Consider the following 17,520-nt stretch of genomic DNA (forward strand, 5'->3'; position numbering starts at 1 on the left):
TTATTGAATAAGGTAAACTCTGTGAGGTACGCATAGGGAACAGCTTTATTTTTCTGTAATCCTCAAACATGCACTTACCTTCTCATTCCTGCCCTGGAGATAACCCTTCACATAGATCTCATGGCTTTCCAGCTGCTTTAATACCTGAAAAGTAAGGGTTACTTTTCTTACTTTATTTTTTTACTTTACTTTCAGGTATTAAAAGACAAATACAGGTCAGTCTAAATCCAAACATAATATCTAATTTTATAATCCAATTACATCTAATCTCACATATAATTCAAAGTTTCCCTGGCCTCCTCCAGCCCCAAGCCCAGGCCTGAGCCAAAGCTCAGGGCGTACAGCACGCAGGGTGTGGTGTGTGGTCTCTTACACTCCTCCATTACTTTCCACCCATGTAGTAAATGCAACTCCATTCTAATCTCCGCCCTTTATTCCTGCCACATTCCCTCTTGCTCACTTCTCTCCAGTCCTGTTGGCTCCTTTCCACCCCAGAAAATACTAAACATGTTCTTGCTAAGGGCCTTCCGGTTTTCTATTCTCTCTGCATGGCTTTTTCCCTCACTTTTAGGTCTCAGCCCCAGTGTCCTCTTATCAGTGAGGTCTTCCCTGATCTCTCCATCTCAAGCAACACACAGCCACACCCATTACTTACTCTGCTTTGTTTTTGTCATCTCACCATCTGGTAAGTTACACTTCTGCTAAGAAGCAAGGCGCCTGTCTGCCCTTCTGCAGATTCCTTCCATCTTTATGGGAGAGGTTGGGAGGTAACTTAACCTTTCTCTCTGTGTGAGAAAAGAAGGAAAAACAGCCCAAACACTCTCCACTCTGAATTCCTGCTCTCCTTGAGCTTCTTCAATGATCTTTCACAATTTAGCCAGGTCCTATAAAAACTGGAAGTGAGGGTTTCATAGATACCGGACTGATTTGTTTTCTTTTTTTTTTTTTAAGATTAATTTATTTTATTTTATTTTTTTTAAGATTTTATTTATTTATTTGACAGAGAGAGACGCAGTGAGAGAGGGAACACAAGCGGGGGAGTGGGAGGGGGGAAGCAGTCTTCCGCAGAGCAGGGAGCCCAGTGCGGGGCTCAATCCCAGGGTTCTGGGATCATGACCTGAGCCGAAGGCAGACACTTAACCACTGAGCCACCCAGGTGCCCCAAGATTGATTTATTTATTTGAGAGAGAGAGTGTGTGGTGAGTGGGGGTAGGGGCTGAGGGAGAAGGTGAGAGAATCCCAAGGAGACTCCCCGCTGAGCGCGAAGCCCACGCAGGACTCAATCCCACGACCCATGAGATCATGACCTGAGCTGAAATCAAGAGTTGAACGCTCAACTGACTGAGCCACCCAGGCGCCGCTGGTATGTTTTCTTTTATTAAGTCTGGCCTGGATGTTTCAGGCACTCTTTAGAATGGGACAGGGGATGGGGTGGTGGAATTGTCTCTTCTTATTCTTAGCTTTGGGACTTCAGCTACAATGTAGAGGCAACACGCCGAGTAGATAGGAACCTTCTCACAAACTAGTGTGCTCTATTCCCACAAGAACATTTGAATTTGAGGTAATCTTATGATATGAACAGATGGCTCTAAGAATTCAAGATGTCCCAATTTTAGGAAACAGGAACCTAGGCATTTACACAGCTGAAAAGCAATATAAACTTGGTTATGCCTTACTAGGGTAGAAAGCTACTGGTTCTGTCTGTGTAGCGTTCACTCTTCTTTCTGCTTGGACCAGCACCCTTTGGCTGCAGTGAATGTTCATGGGTGGGTGTGTGACCAAATTTGGTCCAATGAGAACAAATACTTGGGCATTGGCTGGATAGGAATCTGGAAGATACATGCCTAGTGCTATTCGGGCTGTCACAGGGAGAGAACTTGCCTTAGAGTGAAGGCAATAAAAAGGAAAGTGGATGTGAGAGATGGGAAGAGATCAAGGTGCAGTGAAGTTGCACTGGATCCAGCCATGCTTGAAGTCAATGCCTAGACTTTTTATATGAGTCAGTTAATTTCCTTATTTCCCCCCATAAGCCAAGTGATTTGGCTTTTCATCCCTTATAGCCCAACAGTGCTCGTTGTTATGCCATTTTTCAACTTAAATCTTTGCCTGTACATTGTCATCAGAGCTGGTACATCCCTGGCATATTTTCTCAAGATGGACTTTTTCCAGGGAGTGATGATAATTAAAAGGACCTATTAATGTCCCACTCTGGGATTCTTCTGGCCACAGGGCACACTAGAAGAACTATTGTTAATAATTGTTTTGACAACTACAATAATGTTATATTTGGATGCATAGTTGTGTTTGTGATTTGAATTTTACTGTTCTACGTATGGCTGAAGAAATTTTCTTTCCATAATAATTCAGCAGGAAAGGCTTATATTTTTATTCATCATTTTATTAATCTTTAGAGAAACTATCTAAATATCTTTAGGTTACTAATCTTTTATGTTCAGGTATAAAGTATATAATTAACTCTGAAGGTACCAAAACTCTTTAAGGAAACTAAAATTCTTTAACATTCAAAAAAATGTATTCTCTCTAGTGCCTGAGACATTCTTCTAATAAAGAGATTTAAAAGTAATATATAACCCAGGCAAAGTGGTTTCATCTTTGAGAACTCTTAGCAATGTTATTGTTGGGAGAATTAATTTTTTGGACGAAATCAGAAATTATTCCTTTTACTGTGATTTTATACACACTAAAGTTCTTTTTTTTTTTTTTTTTTTTTTTGAGAGAGAGAGAGCACAAACAGGGGAAGGGGCAGAGGGAGAGGGAGAAGCAGGCTCCCCACTGAGCAGGGAGCCTGATGTGGGGCTTGATCCCAGGACCCTGGAATCATGACCTAAGCTGCAGGCAGATGCTCAACCAACTGAGCCACCTGAGAGCTCCAAGTCTGCCAATATTAAATGACAACCAGGCAATGGTTAGTTTTTAGAGCCCTTATTTTAAGGATGGATAAATCAGATAAAATATGAACATATATGTTGGCCTTAAACACAAATCAAACTAGAATCCCAAGGGTCAACTTAGTAGACAATCTGGGAAACCAAAGCTCTACTCATTTCAAAGAAATAAAATAGGGAGTAGATAATCTGTTCCTTATCTCCCCATCTGAAATTAATTCCTGATACAACTCAAAACTCAGAATGGGAGTTAAAATTCTAATGTGTAAAAACAGAGATAGAACTTTTGAGTCATCTAAAGAACATTACCACTAGGAATATGACATTAGGTGGCCAGACATAAGATTTGGGGTGTTCAAAGAAACCTCTCAAGAATAGTTAGATTTTCTAGTGATTTAATTTAATCCTGGGATTGCTAATAGATTTCCATTTAGATGTCAAGTCCAATTAGTTGACAGTGTTGTTTGCAGTGTTGGGCTGTGAAGAATTAAGACTAAGTCTCAATACAGTGGAATAAGTGTGGCAACTGATGTGCAGTATCTGCCTTGTATGGGGAAAGAGAGAGGGAAGCTCCTCTTCCTCATGGTTGCCAGCCCCCTTTTAAGTTATTTTTGGAGGTATGTTAAGTCACAAAGGGAGCTGGTGAGCTGGATAGGGTCAGAAAAAACTATTTGGGAAATATAGGTTATTAAAAAATGATTCACGGGGCACCTCAGTGGCTCAGTCAGTTAAACGTTTGCCTTCAGCTCAGTTCATGATCCCAGGGTCCTGAGATTGAGCCCCACTTCAGGCTCCCTGCTCAGCGGGGAGCCTGCTTCTCTCTCTCCTCCCCACTCATGCTCTCTCCCGCTGTCTCTGTCTCTCTCTCAAATAAATAAAATATTTTTTAAAATGATCAGAAGATCTTGTCAAATCACCCAGTGTATATAACCATATGGGTCTGAAAGGGAACCATATTACAATGATTTGGGTTAGAAATGTGAACTTTTCAGAAATATGGTACAACACCCGACCCCATAGACAGAGGTCCTTGACAAAGAAGTCTACAAATCTCTTTTAACACATAAAGTGTAAGTCTTCAAATTTAGTAAAGTGTGAGAATTTCTGTGGGGAGACTGCATAGTTGATCTTTTCTGTGAGTACATCAAATTCATGTTCATTACCTATTTTGCCACTCGGCACTGTAAATCTTTAATGGAATTCTAAATATAAAGAGGAAAGAAGTTTCTTTCCTTTAGCAAATGGGGCCTCTGTTATTCACAGGGAACCCAAAGTCCCTCCAATGGGTGACACTGTCAAATCGAGGGATACTTCACTGAGAATGGAGAAGGAAAATAGTGATGTGTCCTTGTTGATCACACTGCATCCAGACAAATCCCAGTGCACATCTCTCAGTGGGGCTCATCCTGTTGGTGGATGAGCTGCCACCCAACGAGGGTGACACACCTGGTGAGTCAGGACAGTGACTACTTCTTACCCAGCTTCCTGCCCAAACCCGAGCCAATTTTGTTTCTTAGCCAAATGACATAAAAAACAACTTGAGGAAAATACAAAGTATGTCCTTCCGAGACAGTCAGTTTCCAGTAGTGTCTGGTCTGTGGCTAAAATTCTAGACTTGAAATTAGGAGAGCTCAGAACCTTTGACAATTCAGCTTCCTTGCGCCTTAGTTTTCTCTTATTTTTAATTGGGAAGAGGGGGAGGCTAGAGGTAGAGACAGTGAAGAAAGGGATTTCATATTTAATGAGTTCTAGACATTTTATTTAAAGAGTTCCCTGCTTTCCCCAGACTACACCCACAGGTTCCTGAGAACAGCAGTAAGGTGCTGATCCTACAGATCAGAGGAAATAGAAGGAGCCCCTCCTCACCCTCCCACCTGCTGCAGGAAGTCTCAAAGGTTTGTCGCACAAGCGATTTGACCTGTGGTCTCCCTGGCTCCCTTGTGGTTTCAGATATTTCCATGGCCCTGTGGCTCTTGAGATGGGCACAGTCATGAAGGTAGTACCTCATTCCTCACTTGTAGTCTGTCTTCCAACCTCCTTGAGCAGTTTCCCACATATGTCTGGGTGATGTGGCCCCATGTTATGATTTACCAGCACTATCGTGTCTTTTCCCTGGGAATGAGCAGAAGTTCCTGAGGATCGGGCTGAGAACAATCCAGCTGCATTCAAACTCACCTTTTCCTATAGAAGGCCTGTGCTTGTCGCTTTATCGTGCATATAAGCTAGCATAGACCTTCTTTCATTGGGTTAAATTCTTTAAACCAGTGGTCTTCAAAATTCTGTAAAACTCTATGTCTTTGCACATTTGCAAGTTAACATCTGAACACGTACAAATAATATATTTTACATTATCTTCATGCTTTAAAATCTTTTCCTCAAAATCTGGTAGTTGCTGATTTCCCTTATTCCGATCAGACATTGTTCCTAAAGTGAGAGCAAATTATTTTTTCTCCACATCCTCGCCAACACTTGTTTCTTGTATTTTTTTTTTTAAAAGATTTTATTTATTTATTTGACAGAGAAAGACACAGTGAGAGAGGGAACACAAGCAGGGGGAGTGGGAGAGGGAGAAGCAGACTCCCTGCCGAGCAGGGAGCCCGATGCGGGACTCGATCCAGGGACTCCAGGATCATGACCTGAGCCGAAGGCAGTCGCTTAACCAACTGAGCCACCCAGGCGCCCTCTTGTATTTTTTATTTTAGCCATTCTGACAGGTATGAGGTGATATCTCATTGTAGTTTTGATTTACATTTCCCTGATGCTGAGTGATGTTGAGCATCTTTTCATGTGTCAGCCATCTGTTGGTCTTCTTTGGAGAAATGTCTGTTCATGTCTTCTGCCCATTTTTAAATTGGATTATTAATTATCTTGGTGTTGAGTTGCATAAGTTCTTTATGTATTTTGGATATTAACTGCTTACTAGATATGTTGTTTGCAAATATCTTCTCTCCCATTCAGTACATTTTTGTTTTGTTGATTGTTTCCTTTTCTGTGCAGAAGCTTTTTATTTTGATGTAGTCCCAATTGTTTATTTTTGCTTTTGTTTCCCTCGCTTCAGGAGACATATCTAGAAAAATGTTGCTACAGCCAATGTCAGAGAAATTACTGCCTGTGTTCTTCTCTAGGATTTTTAGGGTTTCAAGTCTCACATTTAGGCCTTTAATCCATTTTGAGCTTATTTTTGTGTATGGTGTAAGAAAGTGGTCCAGTTTCATTCTTTTGCAGGCAGCTGTGCAGTTTTCCCAACACCATTTGTTGAAAAGACTGTCTTTTTCCCATTGCATATTCTTGAGTGCCTGGCAACTTATTGGTCCCCAGTAGACATTTGTTGAATGAGTGAAAGAAATGAAGTGTCTGCCTTTGGTTACTGAGTTCCCTTTGACAAGTTTAGAAATGAAAACTTTGAATAGTTTCAACATCCCTCTGAACATAATGATTGGCTTGGTGGACTCTTCATCTTGCCCCCTTTTTGCAAACCACATTGGCAAACAGAGCACAGGCTAGGATTCCTGCCCTCACTGAAGTTACATTAGAATCTGGGTGTTGAGGGGCACCTGAGTGGCCCAGTCAGTTAAGCATCTGACTCTTGATTTTGGCTCAGGTCATGATCTCAGGGTCGAGAGATCGAGCCCCGAGTCGGGCACCATGCTCAGCGGGTAGTCTGGTTGGGATTCCCTCTCTCCCTCTCCCTCTGCCCCTCCCCCTGCTCTCTCTCACTCTCCCTGTCTCTCTCTCTTAAATAAATAATCTTTTTTTTATATAAGATTTTGTTTATTTATTCGACAGAGAGAGACACAGCGAGAGAGGGAACACAAGCTGGGGAATGGGAGAGGGAGAAGCAGGCTCCCTGCTCCACGGGGCTCAATCCCAGGATTCTGGGACCATGACCCGAGCCGAAGGCAGACGCTCAATGAAAAAGTAATCTTTTTTTTTTAAAAAGAACCTCGGTGCTGAAATGTAATAGGGTTAAGTAGCAGATGTCACTCATGTTTCTCTAGTCATATTTCTATTATACATCTCCTTACAGGTTTTTAAGAATGCCTTTGCAATTATAGATATATATGGTCATGGAACCCAGTCCTGCAAGAAACCAAGCAGCTGTCAGTGTGGGATCTGCTGATGTGCTTTGAGAACATGTATGTGTGTATATAATTTCTTGCTCCTTCTTTTCCGTGGAGCCCTCTGGAGTCAGAGCTCAGGGACAATGAGATCGTCAGTGTTTGCTGATAGATCAAGGCCAAGGAATTCAGTTTATAGTGTATAGTGTGTGAAATCTCAGGATGGTAGGAGCACAGCTTCCCTGAAAGAAGAAAATATTATGTATTTTGAAATAGTTTGATGTATTAGATTTATATTTATGTCATTTTTCATTGGCTCTTTTCAAAGCCATATCACTCAAGTCATTTCAATATATTGAAAATGTGTGTTGTTAAAAAAAAAAAAATTTCTTTCCTGAAGGAAAAGCTATATCCACAATAGCAGCCTTTCAGTTTTTGGTTTTGTGTCAAGTTCAGCCCTATAAACAAGTTCTATGCAAGTGAAAATGCAGACAGAACTTTCCTCCCAATGGTTCATCCCTAAAGGTAAGTCCCTTTGGGACAGCCCAACTAGGTGCTAGCTCTTAGCTTCCTCTTTAGGCGTATGTGCTCTGTGAGATCCTGGATCCTGTAGCTGATCCACAGTAGATAGTGGGGCACACCAGGAATCTGAGCCATGCAGGTGCCTATCCTGAACCCAAGCAAGGAGGATTTCTGCAGGACATCGTTGTGCTTATAATTAATCAAAGTTAATGATTCAGTTTTACATTTCAAATTTGCATTTATATTAGTCAAGCAAAGAATCCCTCGTGAAACACTAACTTTAGGGCTCCTTACCTCTTTGCCTGTGTTGTTGTCCTTGTGTCCTGACTGGTATATCTGCTTCTGTTCTCAGGGAACTTGAACACTGATTAGAATCACAGATAAAATACAGAAGGCCCTGTTAAATGTAATTTCCAGAGAAGCAAAATAATTTTTTTTTTTGGTAAATGTTGTGTCCCAAAAGATGTAGTGTATTTTGCCCCCAAATATTACATGGCATCACTATGAGGTATGATGGGATTACTTGTCATGAAATCTTCAACAATTTTTTTTAAATCTATCGGTGCTGACCAGTTCCAGATCTCAGTATCTGGTCTTATCATGTGCTCTAAACTAAGTATCTCCACTGTGATGGCTTGCAGGTAGTATGTTGAAATCTAAGCTCATTATCTTCTCTACCCATAATCTCAATTTCAGCCATCCATCCTGTTGCTGAACTGCCCTGGACCATTCATTTACCCCTAGAACCCATTAGGTAGGTCCACGAGAGCTTTCGCAGGGCTCTTTGTTTCTCTCTCTCTCGTCTCAGTGACCAGAGATACCTTTAAAAAGATTCCAGCATATTCCCTCTACTGCTGTCCCTCTTTTTATGTCTTTCCTGCTAATCAAGTGACTTTCAAACTTTGGACAATGACAAACACACACACACACACACACACGAATATATGTATATACAGAATCAAAAGTTCCCTGCCACTATCCTTACCCTTAAAACCTGAAGGGCATTCTGATGTTTTCTATTCTATTTCATTTTTAAAAAATTGCAATCTGGTGATCTCCTGAATTGGAGTCATGACCTGTGGTTTAAAAAACCACTACTGATTCCATTTTATGAATAACAATCTGACAGTTGTTATAAAACATTGAACGGGGGCACCTGGGTGGTTCAGTCTGTTAAGCATCTGCCTTTGGCTCAGGTCATGATCCTGGGGTCTTGGGATGGAGTCCCACATCAGGCTCCCTGCTCAGCAGGGAGTCTGCTTCTCCCTCTCCCTCTGCCTGCCACTCCCCCTGCTTGTGCTCTCTCTCTCAAATAAATTAAAAAAACAAAAACAAAAAAACCATTCAACCGATTGTGTCACTCCCTTGCTTAAAGTCTTCCAATAATTAGACTTAAGAGAAAGTAGAAGATGCTCACTGTGGCATTAAAAGCTTCCAACTGGCTGTTTTCTCTCATCAGCTGGTCCTCGTGTTGGGAGAGAGCTCCTCCCTTTTCCCTCGCGCTAACTCCCCACAGTAAACAAATTCTTCAGGCTCAAATGTTATTTGCTCAGGAGGCCTTCACTGCCCTTTTAGCCTAAGTGAATCCCTTTACTAGATGGTCTTCCATACTTGACACTTTCATAGCAGAACCAACCTTTAAAAATATTGGTTAGTCTCTCAACTGCTCAAAATCCTTCAGAGACTCTTCATTTCATTCAGACTAAAATCCAAAGTCCTTACAGTGGCCTACACTATCCAACATGATCTCTCTTCCCACCTCCCTAGACTTCTACTACCCTTTCTCCTTGTTTACTCCAGACATACTGGCTTCATTATTATTCCTCCAGGTTGGCCAGGTACCCTCCTACCTCAGGACCTTTGCATTTGCTGTTCCCTCCACTTGGAACACCTCCCACCCTGCAATATTTACTTGACACACCCTCATTTCTCAAATGATACATTGTAAATGAGGCCTTCTACAGTCACCTTATTTAAAATTGCATCTCCTATTCTGTCATTCTCTATTTTCTTCTGTTTTATATTAATTTATTTTACTTATTTATGTTGCTTGTTATATATCTCTCTCCACTAGCATGTAAACTTTAAGATGATAGGGATTGTTTCTTTACTGCTAAAATCCCAGCCCTTAGTATAGTGTTTAGTTTGTAGTAGGTGCTCAATAAATTTATTTGTGGAATAAATGAATGAGTCAATCGGTACCTCTTGTATATCCACTTTCAAATTGTTTTCTTTTTTTAATCTTTTTTTTGTTTTGTTTTGTTTTTTGTTTTTAAGATTTTATTTATTTATATGACAGAGAGAGATAGAATACAAGCAGGGGAAGCAGCAGAGGCAGAGGGAGAAGCAGGCTCCCTGCTGAGCAAGGAACCGGATGTGGGACTCGACCCCAAGACCCTTGGATCATGACCTGAGCCAAAGGCAGACACTTACCCAACTGAGCCACCCAGGCATCCTGTCAAATTGTTGTTTTCTTATAGGAGAAGATACCTGTTCTAGTCACCAGTATACCCACCTTATTGCCTAGCACATGGCAGAGTCCCAAAAAATGATTTCCTGAATTAAATTCATTATTTAAACTGGGTGTGATAACAATGGAGAGAGAATAGGGTGTGCCACTTTAAGAATAGTTACATTTGTATTCATAATGTTTGTAACCCAGACATTTCTGCTTTGTACACAATCCTTAAAAGAGAAAACTGTTAGTACAATGTATTCGCTTCTTTGCTGGAGCAAATGTTAGCCTCATACTGTTTGCAAACACTAAAATATTGGAGGAGCCCCATTTTATGTGGGAACCTGGTAGTAAAAGAAGTTTGCTGGCTTCAAAGTAGTGGCACCTGCAATCATAACCAAACGGAATGTAGGTCCTCAGTCCCTTGCTGAAAACCTTTAGGACGAGCTGGATTCAGGATTCATGTTTCCCCCCCAGGTCCCGGAAGGTAGAATGTGATCACTTATTGCATACACAGCAGGCTCTGGGGCAGGGCCCCATACTCAACCATGTTAATACTTCAGAGAAAAGTACAGTTGACTCTTGAACAACATGGGTTTCGACTACATGGGTCCACGTATATGTTGGATTTTTTTCGATAATTACAGTTCAGTACTGTAACTGTATTTTCCCTACCTTATGATTTTCTTTTTTTTTTTTGCACTCTCTCTTTTTTTTTAAAGATTTTATTTATTTGAGAGAGAGAGAATGAGAGAGCACATGAGAGGGGGGAGGGTCAGAGAGAGAAGCAGGCTCCCCGCTGAGCAGGGAGCCCGATGCGGGACTCGATCCAGGGACTCCAGGATCATGACCTGAGCCGAAGGCAGTCGCTTAACCAACTGAGCCACCCAGGCACCCTTACCTTATGATTTTCTTAACATTTTCTTTTCTCCAGTTTGATTTATTGTAAAAACATAGTATATAATACATATGACATACAAAATGTGTGTTAATCGACTATGTTATCAGTAAGGCTTCCGGTCAACAATAAGCTATTAGTAGTTAAATTTGGGGGGAGTCAAAAGTTATACGTGGGGGGCACCTGGGTGGCTCAGTTGGTTAAGCGACTGCCTTCGGCTCAGGTCATGATCCTGGAGTCCCGGGATCGAGTCCCACATCGGGCTCCCTGCTCAGCGGGGAGTCTGCTTCTCCCTCTGACCCTCCCCACTCTCATGCTCTCTCTATCTCATTCTCTCTCTCAAATAAATAAATAAAAAAAAATCTTAAAAAAAAAAAAGTTATATGTGGATTTTCCACTGTGCAGGAATTGGTATTTCTAACCCCCACGTTGGTCACGAGTCTACTATAGGACTAGTCACACTTGGTAGGATAAAGACCACAAATAGTCTACATCCATTCCATTTGAGTTATTCCACAGAAATGAGCTTCGATGACAAAAGCATGGAAAAAATTGGTTTTCAGAACTTTCAAGTTGTTCTTCTGGCTTCGGGATATTGTTTGTTGTTGCTGGGTGGTAACACGGCTTGTGGCCAGAGGGCTGTTGGCCTCAGGAAAGGTCCTGTTCCTTCTCAGTTTCAACACGAGTGTTAGAACAAATGACACACGATTCTGATCGAATGACAGTTCGGTGTCCCATCCAATAAACCGATTGTCTAATAGTGAATGATTTCGTCTATAATAATTCAAGCAAAAAGATAGAGGAAGGAAAATGTCCTTTTCTATTCAATATCCCAGAACCATTACTAGAAAGAAGAATGTGGTCACCTCATTTGCTATGCAAAAACCAAGGTTTTGCTCTGATTGCCCCTAGAGTTTGAAATCCTTAAGGCAGAAGTTCTCAAAGGTCAGTGTTTAGACGCTATAGCAGGGGTCAGCAAACTTCTTCCCTACAGGGACAGATAGTAATATTTTGACTTTGCAGTTTACTTATCTCCTTTGTATGCGTGCATATTTTCAATACCTCCTCTGCCTCACCACCTCATTCCCCACCCAGAGAAGACTGCCTGACTTTGGAACCGTCAACATGTTTGGATAAAACTGTCAGAAGAATATCCTGTTGGCATTCGGCATTTGGATTTATAAAGTGTTTTGTAGGAGTTAGCCTTGATCATATAACCAGTTTTCTCACTCCAATAGACAGGCGGTAACCAAATCATTTCTGGCTCCTGGGAAACAGCTTCTCAATGAAAATGAAAAAGCCATTCCTTGGAAGAGATTTACCTCCAGCAGGAGGTGGCCTGAATGAAGATTGTGTTGCCATTGAAGGGCTGGCTGATATCATAATCTGCCTTGTGAGTTCTAGATTTTTTTTCCCTAAGATACTGTTTGGGTATCCCTTGTTGGATTCATATCATCTAACAAAATTCTGGTTTTTTGCTTATTATAAATTAACTGCCCGCCTGGTATATTATTATTATTATTATTATTATTATTATTATTATTATTATTATTATTAAAAGGTGCTTTTAACACCTAAGCACTTTACATCCATTCTTCTGGGTAATCCCTTATCACAACCCTTGGAATAAGTACTGTTAGGAAACCAAGACTTAGATCTAATGACTTGTCCATGGTCACCCAGGTAGTGTCAGGTTGAGTTTCTAGTCCAGGTCTTGCAGAGTTAGCCTCTGTACTTCTGAGTATTCTAGAGTATGACCTCATAAATATATATAATTTTTGCATGAGAAGAGGAAAGTCATATTGGTTATGTCTTGATGTTTGTATAGATGACCCTACCATGAGAAATATTTAAAAAATTGTTTTTGCATATAGTATAGTGGATGCCATTCTTTTTGTCTGAAGGATGGAGACATGGACATTTTTTTTTTAGGGATATTGGCTCTTTTTTTTTTTTTTTTTAAAGATTTTATTTATTTATTCATGAGAGACAGAGAGAGAGAGAGAGAGAAGCAGGCTCCCAAGGAGCAGGGAGCCCGATGTGGGACTCGATCCCAGGACCCTGGGATCGTGACCTGAGCCGACGGCAGACGCTTAACCATCTGAGCCACCCAGGCGCCCGATATTGTCTCTTTTTAACATAACCTTCTGGCAGGTGGTTGTTGAGATTTTCAATGCGGTTTTTAAAAAATTAGTTTGAATTTTGTCATAAAGATGTTATTTCCAAGGGAGTGTTAAAACCCTTGTGACATTTTTCCATTTAAGTAATTAAGATGGTTTTAATAAGGTTTGAACCTTCCCTTACATGCATGAAAACAGTGAAGAAATAAAAAAATTGTTAATTTAGGACCTGTGCTGTGACTAAAGTCTTTTTTCAATTAACTTCTGATGAAAGTCTTTACATTTTTTGTTTCCTATGTTTTCTGTATCTAGAGAAGCGATATCAGTACTGATTATTTTAAGCTCATTGAAGTCTTTAGGAGTCTGTATTTTTCATTAGTGCATGGGCTGAAGACTGTTTTTCTCATTATATGAGTGAAGACTGACTGTACCTAGAAAAGCAATAAACATCCCTTTGGAGACTTTCTCCTAAGAGAGGAGGTAAGAAGCTGTATCATAAAGGTAATGCATTAATAAATACCCTGTTGGAGAAAGTGATGAAAGAGAAAGAAAGAACATCTATGCTCCTTTTGTCTTTTGTGTCAAATGCAGGGAATTCCAGGTATCAAAACCAACGGAAAGTATTTTCCGCCCAAGTCTCCTTCTGCAGAAGCAACTATTTTAAACTCCGCTTCTAATTTCTGTTCTTGATATATCAATTCTGGGCAATATGTACTAACTACTTACTGTAAAGAATGGGAAGAATTCTCGTAGAAACTTCTATTTAAATTACTATCTTTTGCCTCCTGATATTTGTTGCCTCTAGTAATATATCCAGTTCTAGAGGCTGCCTTTAATGACTGGACGATATAGATGGTCCCTATTTTCTGACTGATTTTTAGATGTATCTGTTGACTCCTAGCTATGAAAGTTGAGGAAATTAGCATAGGTATCCACTGTTCTACTCTTTTCCTCCCAATTTTCCTTAATTATGTTTTTATTTTTATATTGCCATGGTTTATAATATTCATATTTAACACATGCTTCCTTATTTTCTAGCAGCTCTATCAGGTCCTGGCTGCTCTCAGGATAAAGTCCAAATTCTCTACCATAAATAAAATCCATAACCACATGGCCCGTCCTATCTCCCTAGCCTAAACTGCAGTTCAGGGTTCTCACTGTTTTTTTTTTTTTTAAGATTTTATTTATTTATTTGACAGAGAGAGAGACAGCAAGAGAGGGAACACAAGCAGGGGGAGTGGGAGAGGGAGAAGCAGGCTTCCTGTCGAGCAGGGAGCCCGATGCAGGGCTTGATCCTAAGACTCTAGGATCAGGACCTGATCTGAATGAAGGCAGAAGTCCAATGACTGAGCCACCCAGGTGCCCCCCTCACTGTTTTTATTACACCGTGAACTTTTATCTTGCTGAGACCTTGCACATTGATTAACTCTAACTCTGGAAATCCAACTGCTTTCCTTTCTGGCAAATTCCTGCTCATGAATCCCATGTACTCTTTGACGGAAGCCTTCTGGATTCCCAGTTTTTTAGGTGGTCAACTCCATGGACTCCCGCCATCCTCTTCCTACCTCCATTATAGCATTTGCCTATTAACCTAGGATTTCAGGTTTGTGTATCTGTGTCCTGGCCTTGCAGGTAAACATTAGATTGGACATTTCATTTCTGTGTCCCTAGCATTCGGTGTCACGTAGCATATAACATAGAGTTATATTAGTTTCAGGTCTAAAATATCGTGATTCAACAATTCTATATGTTACTCAGTGCTCATAGTGATAAGTGTACTCTTAATCCTCTTCAATTATTTAATCCATCCCCCACCCCACCTCCCTGCTGGTAACCATCTCTTTGTTCTCTATAACTAGGAGTCTGTTTGGGGGGTTGTCTCTTTTTTTAATTTGTTCATTTGCTTTGTTTCTTAAGTTCCACATATGAGTCAAATCATATGGTATTTGTCTTTCTTTGACTTATTTCACTTAGCACACTTAGCATTATACCCTCTAGATCTATCTATGTTGCAAATGGCAAGATCTCATTCTTTTCTATGACTGAAAAATATTCCGTTATATATATATATATCTTCTTTATCCATTCATCTATCGATGGACACTTGGGCTGCTTCCATAATTTAGCTATTGTAAATAATACTGTAATAAACATAGGGGTGAATATATCCTTTCAAATTAGTGTTTTTGTATTCTTTGGGTAACTACCCAGTAGTGGAATTACTGGAACATATGGTAATTCTATGTTTAATTTTTTTGAGGAACCTCCATACTGTTTTCCACAGTGGCTGCACCAGTTTGCATTCCCACCAACAGTGCAGGAGGGTTTCTTTTTCTCCACATCCTTGCCAACACTTTTTGTTTCTAGTATTTTTGATTTTAACCTCTTATTCTGACAGGTGTGAGGTGATACCTCAGCTTGGTTTTGATTTGAATTTCCCTGATGATTAGTGATGTTGAGCATCTTTTCATGTGTCTGTTGGCCATCTGTATGTCTTCTTTGGAGAAATGTCTGTTCATGTCTTCTGCCCATTTTTAAATTGGATTATTTATTTTTTTGGTATAAGTGCTTTATGTATTTTGGATACTAACCCTTTACAGACATGCCATTTGCAAATATCCCCTCCCATTCAGTAGATTGTTTGTTTGTTTGTTTTGTTGGTTGTTTCCTTTGCTGTGCAGAAGCCTTTTATTTTGATGTAAACTATTGGGAAATAGTTTATTTTTTGCTTTTGTTTTCCTTGCCTCAGGAGACATATCCAGAAAAATCTTGCTATGGCTGATGTCAGAGAAATTACTGCCTGTGTTCTCTTCTAGGATTTTTATGGTTTCAGGTTTCATGTGTAGGTCCTTGATGCATTTTGAGTTTATTTTTGTGTGTGGTATAAGAAAGTGGTCCAGTTTCATTCTTTTCCATGTAGCTCTCCAGTTTTCCCAACATCATTTGTTGAAGAGATTATCTTTTTCTCAGTATATATTTATTCCTCCTTTGTTGAAGATTAATTGACTGTATAATCATGGTTTATTTCTGGGCTCTGTTCTGTTCTATTGATCTACAGGTCTATCACTGTGCCAGTACCATACTGTTTTGATTACTACAGTTTTATAGTATATCTTGAAATCTGGGATGGTGATGCCTCTAGTTTTGTTCTTCTTTCTCAAGATTGCTCTGGGTATTCGGGGTCTTTGTGGTTCCATACAAATTTTAGGATTATTTGTTCTAGTTCTGTGAAGAATACTGTTGGTATTTTGATAGGGATCATATTAAATCTGTAGATTGCTCTGAGTGGTATGGACAATATAACTATATTCTTCCAATCCATGAGCATGATGTCTTTCCATTTCTTTACAGGTCTTTCACCTCCTTGGTTAAGTTTATTCCTAGGTATTTTATTATTTTTGGTGCAACTGTAAATGGGATTATTTTCTTAATTTCTATTTCTGCTACTCCATTATTAGTTTATAGAAATGCAATGGATTTCTGTATATTGATTTTGTAACCTGCGACCTTACTGAATTCCTTTATCAGTTCTAGTAGTGTTTTGGTGTAGTCTTTAGGGTTTTCTATATATAGTATGTCATCTGCAAATAGTGAAAGTTTTGCCTCTTCTTTACCAATCTGGATGCCTTTTATTTCTTTTTCTTGTCTGATTGCTGTGGCTAGGACTTCCAGTATTATGTTGAATAAAAGTGTTGAGAGTGGACATCCTCATCTTCTTTTTTTTTTTAAGATTTATCCATTCACTTGTCAGAGAGAGAGAGCGCACAAGCAGGGGGAACAGCAGGCAGAGGGAGAAGCAGGCTCCCCACCGAGCAAGGAGCCTGACATGAGACTCAATCCCAGGACCCTGGGATCATGACCCAAGCCGAAGGCAAACGCTTAACCGACTGAGCCACCCAGGCGTCCCTTCATTCTCATCTTCTTCTTGACCTTAAAGGAAAAGCTCTCAGTTTTTCACCATCGAGTATGACGTAGCTATGGGTTTTTCATATATTATGTTGAGGTATGTTCCTTCTAAACCTATTTGTTGAAGGTTTTTTTATCATGAATGGATGTTGTACTTTGTCAAATGCTTTTTCTGCATCTTGAACAGATAGTTGTTATCAAGTACTCTAAATGAAAATAATTTGTCTTTTATTTTTGCTTTTTTTTTTGGTCTACTAAGTCCATCTTTTTAAAAGTTACTAAGTATACATTTGAGAAGAAAACCAATTCCCAGAAGTAGTATTTATTTAAAGCGATTCCTTAGAAAGTTCTGTAACTGCATGATCTACTTTGAGTAAACACTGCATGAAGCCCCAAGTTCAGTTGAACTGGCACAATTTCAGTTCTCTGTTGACTAAAATCAACCCACATGTTGCTCCTCAATACACTTATTAGATTTGTTATGCTCTTAACTCCTACTGATGTGAAACTGATTCAAGCCATAGGAGGAAAGCTGCTAATGAATTGAGTACCCAGATATAATTCTGTGTGTTCTAAGATAATATAATTAAGAAAAAAAGGTATTACATGAACCACCTTATAAAAGGAAGAATAAGTGAAGTGGTGAGGACCTGGA

At 39.9% G+C, this 17,520-nt stretch overlaps 2 long non-coding RNA genes across 2 annotated transcripts in view; both read left to right on the forward strand.

The window, feature by feature from the left end:
* The window catches only part of LOC118014398, a 105,221-nt gene that overhangs the window by 9,288 nt on the left and 78,413 nt on the right, over positions 1 to 17,520 (forward strand). The gene's annotated exons all lie outside the window — the stretch shown is intronic.
* LOC118014399 lies at positions 1,324 to 16,728 on the forward strand. The gene is made up of 7 exons (XR_004680273.1): positions 1,324 to 1,363; positions 4,170 to 4,355; positions 4,693 to 4,801; positions 6,934 to 8,240; positions 12,078 to 12,232; positions 13,272 to 13,439; positions 16,690 to 16,728. It is a non-coding gene; the product is annotated as an uncharacterized LOC118014399 (long non-coding RNA).

Source organism: Mirounga leonina, unplaced genomic scaffold (assembly GCF_011800145.1).
Source record: "Mirounga leonina isolate KUSES-001 unplaced genomic scaffold, KU_Mleo_1.0 Mir_154, whole genome shotgun sequence".
Lineage (NCBI taxonomy): Eukaryota > Metazoa > Chordata > Mammalia > Carnivora > Phocidae > Mirounga > Mirounga leonina.